General features: G+C 32.0%; 1 long non-coding RNA gene across 1 annotated transcript; it reads right to left on the bottom strand.

The window, feature by feature from the left end:
- Positions 1–7,453: 7,453 nt before the first annotated feature.
- LOC116868210 lies at positions 7,454–9,559 on the bottom strand. Its single transcript, XR_004382766.1, has 3 exons — positions 9,498–9,559; positions 7,878–7,941; positions 7,454–7,734 (listed from the first exon to the last, which is right to left on the bottom strand). It is a non-coding gene; the product is annotated as an uncharacterized LOC116868210 (long non-coding RNA).
- Between the last annotated feature and the right edge of the window lie 992 nt (positions 9,560–10,551).

A 10,551-nucleotide genomic window follows, 5' to 3' on the forward strand; every position in this document is an offset into this window, starting at 1 on the left:
TTAAAATATATATAAATGCAAAGAAATATGAACCCCAATTAAAGAATCTTCTGACAGCAACAAACATGAACAAGGAAAAAAATAGACTATTAAGGGGACATGCAAGGGGTTCCTGGGTAGCTCAGTTGCTTAAATGTTTGCCTTCGACTCAGGTCATGATCCCAGGATCCTGAGATCAAGCCCCACATCGTGCCTTCTGCTCAGCAAGGAGCTTGTTTCTCCTTTCCCCTCTGCCTGCCGCTCTGCCTCCTTGTGGGCTCTCTCTGTCAAATAAATAAGTAAAATATTTTTTAAAAAAGGGGGAGGAACACACAAAATAATATTGGACTATGGTTGAAACATAATGAAAATAGTAAATTGGAAAATATTTCAACTGCTTCTGTCCTGTCATGTGCATTTAATAATGTACAAATAACGAAACTTGGAATAGCACATAGAAAAGCACTCTAAGATTTTTTTAAATGCATAATATATTATATAAGATCAGTTTAGGACTTAAAAATAGTTGTGTAGAAGTGAGTAGGGCATGTGTTTATCTCACTGAATATTTATTTTTGACTGATTAATAACCCTGTAATTTTTTAGATTCTACTCAAAGATGAATATGCAAGTCACATTTTACTTAATCTTTTCTTCAAGAATAATGTTACTTCTTTTCAATGAAGTTAACAAAGATTCTGAGTTGGTAACATTGATAATTCACTTCCTTATCCTATGTGAATAATTGCCTTCTTTAGTTATGAGCTGACGGACAGAACATGAACTTTATTGAAGAAACAATTAGAGGTTAATAAAATCTAGTTTTCCCATCAGAAACAAATACCTTTAGGTAGCTGGGCAGAGGCACTGATGATGCAGTTTATGAATGGAGAATATTATGCCCATTGTACATAGGAGGGTAGTTATGTGCATTTAAAAATGATAGTTGCGGGGCACCTGGGTGGCTCAGTGGGGTAAGCCTTCATCTCAGGTCATGATCCCAGAGTCCGGGGATCGAGCCCCGCATCAGGCTCTCTGCTCAGCTGGGAGCCTGCTTCCCCTCTCTTTCTCTGCCTAGCTCTCTGCCTACTTGTGATCTCTTTCTCTCTGTCAAATAAATAAATAAAATCTTTAAAAAAGAATAAATTAAAAAAATTATAGTTGGTTCCAAATTCCTCTTAGAATTTTATTTTGTCATGGTGATTAATAAACTATGTTGATGCATCAAGGAAAATTAATGATAGAGCAAAAATATAATTATTAGAATAATCAACAACTGACTCATTAACTATGTCTTGAAGGCTGTTTTACTTTGTTTGTTTGTTTGTTTGTTTTTTTACTTTTCAGTGATGCCAAGTATATATTAACAACCTGAGAAACTTACCACTCTGCTCCAAATCCATTAATATCTTTGGCCAGAATTATTGTAATGATCTCGAATGGGTCTCCCCACCTCTACCCTTTATCCCTAAAAGATATTCTTAACACAATATACAGAATGATCCTAGAAATCAAACCACATTTATTTTTAAAACCTGGAGTAAAAGCAAAATTTCTCACAATGGTCAAAATCCCTACATTATGTGCCCTGCCCCCCAAGTCATCTTTCTAACCTTATCTTTTGCTATTCTCTTCTTATACCATTCCAACAGTACTAGTCTTGCTTTCCACCATCATCCTTGACATGCTTCCACATTATTGTTTTCCACACTAACTATTCTGTCTGCTTGAATTTTGTTTCCCCATATATCCATATGTCTAACTCCCTATGTCCTTCAAATCACCATCTCATCAAGGCTATCTAGACCATCATATTTAAAATAACATTCCCACAGAATATTCATGGCCTTCCTAACCCTGCTTTACTTTACTTTATGGCATTTATTGCCTTCTAACTTACACATAATTTACTTGCTTATTATGTTCATTGTCTGCTTCCCTATTGGAATTTTTTCCTGCTTGGATCACTGATAAATCCCAAGACTTAGAAAAGTAGGATATAGGAGGTTCTCAACAAATATTTGTTAAATGAATGAAGACTCTACTGCAATTAAAGAGTTGGGGGGAAAACAATCATCTCTTACTATTTCTAGAAAAATAATTAGTCTAACTATAAAGCTTAGAATACCAATTAGTCAGTGAGCATAAATAATTAAACTGCCACTGAAAAACAAGATAGGTACTTATTAAATGTCTGCCTTCCTTTATATGATTTAAGTGTCTGTTCCATTTCTAAGCAGATTATAATGAATGCTGTAGAGCATTCATTGTGTACATAGAATTCTTGGTTGACCATAATCAGAGAATTACTTAGAGGGAAAACCACCCCACTGTTTTCTTAAATGTTAAATTTAGTGTAATATTATACCAGTATATTTTAAATAAATATAAACACAGCATATATTTGACAACAAAATAATCTGAACCCAGGGTATCTGAAAAATATGTTATCTCTTAAGGTTGTTTACTTATCGTAATGATTATAGGAACATGGTATATTCAATGGTGTAAAAAGTATAGAAAGTGGGTGGGGTTCCAACTTCTTTAAGAGGGTCTTATACTATCATGGAAAGTCAGTATTGGCTTAGATATCAGATGTTCTATAAACTCATTTAGCTGAATTGTCTCTTAACTTCTGTTGTTCAAAGATTATAATTTTTTTCTAGCGCAAATAACAAAAAACAACCTTTCAAAAAACCACCAGCTTACCACTGAAAGTCCCTCTCTGTTAAGCAGGGCAATGAGATATACACTTCGGTGCCAAAGTCCACAGAATTGGACAGAAAAAACTTTGTGACTTTAAAGTGTATCATTCTAATCAAAGCAAATGAAATTTGATAAAAGCTGCATTTGTTGAAGTATTGTTTCATTTTGGATATGGGATAAATTCATATCAGCTCTTTTAAGCAAGACAATTGTACATTTGGCCCAAGGTCAGGATGTAGCAACTTAGATTTCCTTTGAGGAAAAAAAAAATGTAGAAAATGTTTCAGCTTTTATTTTTTTTAATTAAAAAAGAGAAGTAAAAAAGTGAATACTGCTTTTCAAACTTTATCTAACTAAGCACAAAGCACATGGAAAGATGCATAAATGTAAAATTAACTTTTTGCTGTTCAGAAAAAAGAATTTGGATTTGAGAGCAAGTGAGCTAAAATAAAAACATGCATAATTTACACTACAGATGGGTATATTCTCTGCATTAAATGATACCTAGCAATTTCAAGGAGAAAGAAAATAAAGTGACAATCAACATTAAGAAGGTGGCAGAAGTAATCAAACACATGCCATGTGTAAGAAAAAGCATAATGAAGTTTCCATAAGAATCTTTTTTTCATGACTCAGACACCAAATAACTATTTCACAAGCTTCAGCAGAAGTTCCCAGTGAACTTATCAATAATGCATCCAGCCACAGCTTTAGATATTAAAACAAGAGGAAGTTGACTATATCAAAGATCCAAAGTTCAAACATATTATACTATGGAGCTTAAAACCAGACAAGGAAAATGTGGGGGTGAGGAAGGTAGATTATGTGCAGATACAAAAAAAAAATACTTTTGTTGAAGATTGAGAATAAATTAGTAATGAGATACAGGACCTTAAATCTTACAAATCAGAGTTATACCCATAGGTGTGAACAAAATTATATGATCCTGTAGGTGTGAACAGAATGTTCACCATTTAAGTAATACCTTTTAGGCAATGGAAAGATGGAGATGATTATAATTTAAAGTATTTTTATTTCATGAGACGATCCCATTGGCAACCACAGTATTTGCTGAAAATCTCAGCAGAATACAAAGATCTATAATGTAGACCTTTACATTCAGGATTGAAGCACATTAATAAAGCAACAATATGAAGTTTGCATTACCAGGTTTGATAATTATGGTTGCATAATTGCAGACAGAGACTCAATATGGCCATAATAATAATTCATAAGTAAAATATTATGGGAAAAATCCTCATTATAAAAATAACGGAGAATGCTGTTTGTTGTGCTTTAACAAATATTATAGTAAGTACATGGTACTTTAATTTGCTTGGCCCTTAACATTTTGCATTGATTTTTGTTTACTATTATGTTACTGAAACAGTCTGAAAATACTTCATTTATTTATGAGAGTAAAGTCTGCAAAATACATATTTTATGGTAATATAAGTTTCTGATAAATATCTGAAAATTATCTCTTAACTAATTAATAGACAAATTAATTAATTAATAGGGCAAATAAATAAAATAAGCACTCTTTGCCTTATGTTTGGTTTTATGGAAGCCAGCCAAATGAACTTCAAGTCTAGACATAGCTATTAGGTAGCAAAAATTCAGATTTAGCAGATGGCAATCACATATGTAAAATGCATATTTTTAGTGTACCAAAAATTTTAGTTGTGGTAAATTTTAGAAATTTTATTTTGAAGTTAAAGCAATTAGGGCCCTGTTTTCTAGCTTTGTATCTTAAAAGTTTTGCTTGAATCACAGCTATAGTTTTTGTGCTTGGGAACCTAACTCAAAGATCTTAAATCTGATAGAGCCCATATATGGATCATTCCCAGTCTTCCTTGATTCAGATTAACTGTAGTTAAGTAGCAAGGAAGTCATGCATACCTACTTTACTTCTTCATTAGACCCACTTAGAAAACTTAACTCCAATAAAATTTAAGGAAGAAAAAATATATCAAGATAAAACTAAAAATATAAAGGTGTCAGTATCTCTGAGCCCATCTAAAAGTCACCGTTAAAATAAGAAATGATGTATATTTCCCCCATGAACTATTAATATAGTGTTTTTACATGGAATGGTGATTTAGTTTTCCTATAGGAGAACAATTCAAATTCATAAATAATTTCTTGGTGTAAAGATGTTTTAACTGCTAAGTCAGCAGCAGTAGGTTTCCATTCTAGAGCTGAATAGCACATCATTTCAAGTTGCTGTATTTTTAAAAAGGATATGCTCCTTTCAAGTGACAGCATACCTGTTAAAAACTCAAGGGGGAAAAAAAAACTCAAGGGGAACAAAATTGAAGAAATTATGTTCTGTTTGGCTTCACAGTGCTCAGGATACCTCAGTAATTTTAATGTGTGGTTTAACCCAATTTAGAAAGAATGTTTGGTATCACTGATAAAGACAGAACTTGCAATGGGACTTTCTTAGAAACTATTTTCCCCTCAGATGGTCTCCCTGCAATCATGACCAAACATGCAGGGGTGAATCAGGTTCTGGACTTCAGGTTAGCAATGCCACAGGGAGATATACATGAAATTAAACAAAATGTCACTGCTAAGTGTTTTAATTTTTATTTTTCTGTTAATTAAGCCAATTAATATGGTTGCAAGTTATTATTTTGTATTCATATTGCAATCTAAAACCAAGTAAAAATTTGGAAATAAAGTAAAAATTAAGGAAAGAAAATTCAGAAATACTGACTTGGATTACTCTTAAATATAACCTAACATCATTTGATTTTCACTTCAACTTCTGTTTCAAGCAAGAAGGATGCCCTAAACTTCTTCCCCCAAAATGTAACCAGTGTGAGCTACCTGTATACAGTTAAAAATAGTTATCTGACCCAGTTGTCCTCAAAAATGCTTTCTGAATTCTAGTGATCAGATTTCACAAATTATATTTATACACATTTTAATATTCTTCATAGATACTTACTATACTAACCTAAATATTTCTTTCAGTCAATATCAAGTTTCATTCTATTGAAAAGAAAGACTACAGTGTACTGGGTAAATCCACTAAAATCAGACTATCTTGTGTGGAATTCCAGAAATTCCAGTTATAAGCTATGTGATCTTGGAAAAATTATTTCCACATTTTGTGTCCCAGTTTCCTCTGAATAATGGGATAATAATGGCTCTGTAAGAGTGTTGCATCAAATATAAAAAAGAGATTCATCAGCAGAAAGCAGTAATAATGCTGCTGGCATATGGTAAGCTATCAATAAATGTTATTTACTACTACCTTTAAAAAGTCTTTATATTCTTCCTCAAGTGCAAATTCTTAAGACCACTGAGATGTTGTTCTTGTACTGAAAGATAAAAGCAAGTTTCAAGAAAAGTGCATTTTAAGTTTCTGAACATAGCCATTGGGTACTTTTATTATTCTACAGACATAAATTATATGGGTCAAATAGATAAAAAACATTGTCATACTTTGTTACTAATATGCAGAACAATGTTCAGCTAATGAACTAATGTGTTCAACAATGTCATGCTTTCAGGTTTGTTTGTGCAATTTTTGTTTAATTTTTTTTTTCTAGAATAATGCTCAGTAACAAGGCAAAACAATTACATTAAGACAAAAGTTTTCAAAATGACAGGATAAATGCATAAATTACAACTTTGCTGATAGATTACCAAAAAACTGACACTAGGTATACGTAATGAGCAAACTGTATTCAAACTTGTCATTTAATTATTTTTTCTGGTAGCCTATTTGATTAATGTGGGTGATATTAATGCAAACTGTATCAGGTGTAAACAATGCTACTTCAATGTTCTTTTTAGCTAAATAAAAAAGTAAAGCTACACTGATTACAAGTAGCCTGGCTTGTCTTTTGCAACATGGTCATTTTTCTGATTATAACTGTGAACTAGCTTTTCTCTATAAGATTTCACTGTTATCTAGAGTTCTTTGTGTACAGATATTATTTCTTCCAAGTGATTAAATAGGCTCTTTGTATAAAAGGAGTATTTCCCAGTATCTAGCAACTCTTTGTTTCAAAATTGAAGTGAGCGAAAACAATCAAGTACCCCGGGAATGAAAAAAAAAGAGTAAAATGGAACTCTTGAAGCCAGAAGTTCAGAAATCCTTGAAAAAATAGCACCTCATTATAATCAGTAGAATTGTTCAAAAATAGATCTAATCTATTTTAAATTTGAACAATATGCCACAGTTCATTTTAATATAAACAGAAAAGGAGCATTCCACTAGGTTGAACAAAAAAAAAAGGTTTCTGATTATTTTCAAAACGTTTATACTTTTACAACAGATGTTATTAGGCAACTTGAAAGATCTCGTATACTCATTCAGTTGCCTCTAATGATTTTACTCTCATTGTGTATATATTTCCAAGCATGAGAATAAATGATTGTACTAAAAGATAGTCTATGTAATGAAGTATGTGGTATTATTGCAGATTTCAAATGAAAGCAATTAGTAAACTGTAAACATAAAAAAGAATATAGCTATCAAAATAATATTTAGCTTACCCATTAAAAAATAACTTTTAATTTCTCTGCATTCATGATAAAATTCAAAATCAACTATAACAGTGCAATAATTGAGGAATTATTTTTTTTAATTTCCATGATAGTGTATTTCTTAAAATGGAGTTGAATTATCAATGAGAGAAGAGAAAACATGAGAGTGGATATGTACAATACTATGCTACAGTAATCCAATTACTTTCCATAGTCCAGAAATAACAGGCCATTTCAACACATGGGAATATGGTAAGATGTGACTTACACAGTTTGATTCTGAATATACAGTAAACTTATTTTTTCTGGGCCTATTTTTTTCTCCTTCTCTATCACTAAGTTAAAAGTGATGTTTCTCTCAGCCTGCTGTTTGGCTTGACAACAACCTTGTTCCTTCTTCTCCTGGGATAGACTTGATTGAAGGAGATGCATCAAGTAGGGAAGTAAAAGTTTGTTTCCCTATTGCTCTAGTAGTGCCTGCTGCTGACTTCCCATGAGAGAGATGACAACAGTTTCATAAGGTCTTTGCAATTTCATATTTGCCTGAAAAGGGACATCAAATTTAAACCACTTATAGGAGCAATATACAATCTGGATTGGAAGGAGACCCAATTCTATTTAACCTTAATCCCTCCCTTTCAATTTGGAAACCCTCGCACTGAAAAATGTTAACATTTGAGACTTACCATTTGGGAAAGAACCTATATTGTTTTGATGAAGGAAGAAACGTTTTCATATTCTACCATTTGCCTGCAACAAAAATACGTTGACTTGGTGGTTGAATTCTCAGTCCTTAGGAACACTAAATTGACTTTATTTATTCAGATATCTATGCTCTTTATAGTGTTTGTAGAAATGGGTGAAATTATATTTGTTCTGGAAATGTTTATTGTGAAGTCTATGAATTAAATACAGAAATAGCAAAAAATAAAATAAAAAACAGGCCAATTTTGAGAAAACACGGTGAAATAGTGTTTTGATAGGCAGAGATGTTTTTCTGTCAAATCACTTGATTCAAAGTATTTACCTTCACATCCATACAACTGAAATACACTCATCATAACTAAAAGAATTTTAGCTCATTAAAGCAAACACTAATAAATCAAGCCTGATTTTCCACATAGCTTTTCTTCCATTCTTGATATCTAGAATTCTTTAATTTTGATTCATCATTTAAGCCAAACCAGGCATATTTATTGGATGCATTGTGATTCCTGTCATCTTTTTAAGTGCCCTGATATTTTCCAAATGTGTTGTGTGGTCAACATACTGGCAAACACTGAGTAGGTGAACACTCCCACTTCAAGAACACCACAAATATATCTTCCAATACTTGAGTTAATATAATGTTATATTGTAAACTAAGAGAAAATCTTGAATCAATAACCTAAACTACCACTTTTCGACACTAAAGAAAGAGGAAGCTAAATCAAGGTAAGCAAAAGAAAGGATATAGTAAAGATTTGATTGGAAATAAATGACATGGAAAACAGAAAGCCAGTAGAGAAAAATCAACAAAACCAGTTGTTAGCTCTCTGAAAAGATTTTTTATTTTAAATGACTAAACCTTTAGCTAGAGTCATCAGGAAAAAAAAGAGACCAGACTTAAGTTACTAAAAGCAGAGATTAATAAGAAATGTATGGATTTTAATGGACTACACTAACAAATGTATGCAAATATGTTAAATAACCTAGATGAAATGGACAGAGAAACACAAAGTACTGAAACTGACTCAAGAAGAAGTAGAACATCTGAATAGATATGTAACAACTTAAAAGTTTGAATTAGTAATAAAATAACCTTCTACAAAGGAAATACCAAGAGCAAATGGTTTGGCTGGTGAATTCCCAGAATGGCTATAATAAAAAAGACAGATAATAGTGTTGAGAAGGAGTTGTAAATATTGGAGCCCTCGTATATGGGTGGGACTATAAATAGTCACAACTGCTTTGGAAAACATATTGACAATTCTTCAAAATGGTATGAATTATCATAAAATCTGGCAATTGACTTGCTTTGGTAGATAGTATTTTAAAAGATGCAAACAGAAGCCTAAAATGTAGTTGTTAGTTGGGATTGCTTACTTCTGCCTCTATAATAAATATGCAATGTACCCAGCCTAGTTCAGGGTCCCAGAAGGAAGAGAGAAGTATGAAGTAGTGCCACCCTAGCCAAGCCCTGCCTAGATTAAATGACCTAGGCTTTATATGCAACCAACTGACATGTGAGGGTACTAAGCAGATGCTGATTTTTATAAATTACTAATATTTTATAGTTTATTTCCCACAATAGTAAACCAACTCACCTCTGCTTTTCCTCTCCTCTGGGATGCCCATAAAGTTCAAAAGTAGCTAAATAAGTTGATCTAAAAAAATGGGTCCAATTTAAAAACATTTACTGATTATAGTACTTAAACATCTTAAAAGATATTTTGAACATCTTGCAAGAAAAAGAAGTAATGGAATATGATCATAAATTCAGCTAGATCTAAATAACTTATTCACACATTTTAGTATATAATGAAAAACAAATTTCTGTCCATCAGAAACTATTTAAAGTTTAAAATTTATCATTGATTCCATTTCAGTACACAACCAGAAGTGTGTTGTCTTCTGAATTTCCTTACCAACTCTTATCTTTCCAAATTCACACATATTTTTTGCCTTAAATTTAAGCCTATTTAAAATAATATCATCAAATTAGATTTTTTTAAAGTTTATATTTATTTATTAGAGAGGGAGAGAGAATGAGCAGGGGTGGGAGGGGAGGCAGAGGGAGAAGCAGGCTCTGCACTGAGCAGGAATCCACTCAGGGTTCAATCTCAGGATCCTGGGATCATGATCTGAGCTGAAGGTAGAAGCTTAACTTACTGAGCCACCCAGGTGGGCAAAAATTAGATTTTAAATTACCTTAAACATTATAGAAATATTCTCTAGTTCTTTATACATTCATACATATATTATAGAAGATCAATTAATATCTGTAGACTTGTTTTCTTATTATTGGTACCACAGCATTTCAACTAGTTATCTAAGGCTGGTTCCATATCTAAACCAGGTTGAAAAAATGTAATTTCTATTTTAAAAAACTTATGTAATTATACATATTCTAAGCTATTAAACCAATCATTAAGTTATATTTCCTTTCATACTATCTTACTTAACAAATTTCTTTCTTTTTTCTGTCTTTGGTAAATCACTTTAAGCTCCAAATTAACATTTCTGTAAAAGGTTATCTACAAAATATTCTGACTGATAAACCACTGTTCATCCTAGGTAGAATATTCTGTTTCTAACTCTCTAAGATTTGTAGCTAATGCTCATTTTTGGTTCTTTATCTTTTAAACTGTACATTTTGTC

Source organism: Lontra canadensis, unplaced genomic scaffold (genome assembly GCF_010015895.1).
Source record: "Lontra canadensis isolate GAN:19392208 unplaced genomic scaffold, GSC_riverotter_1.0 scaffold14, whole genome shotgun sequence".
Classification (NCBI taxonomy): Eukaryota; Metazoa; Chordata; class Mammalia; order Carnivora; family Mustelidae; genus Lontra; species Lontra canadensis.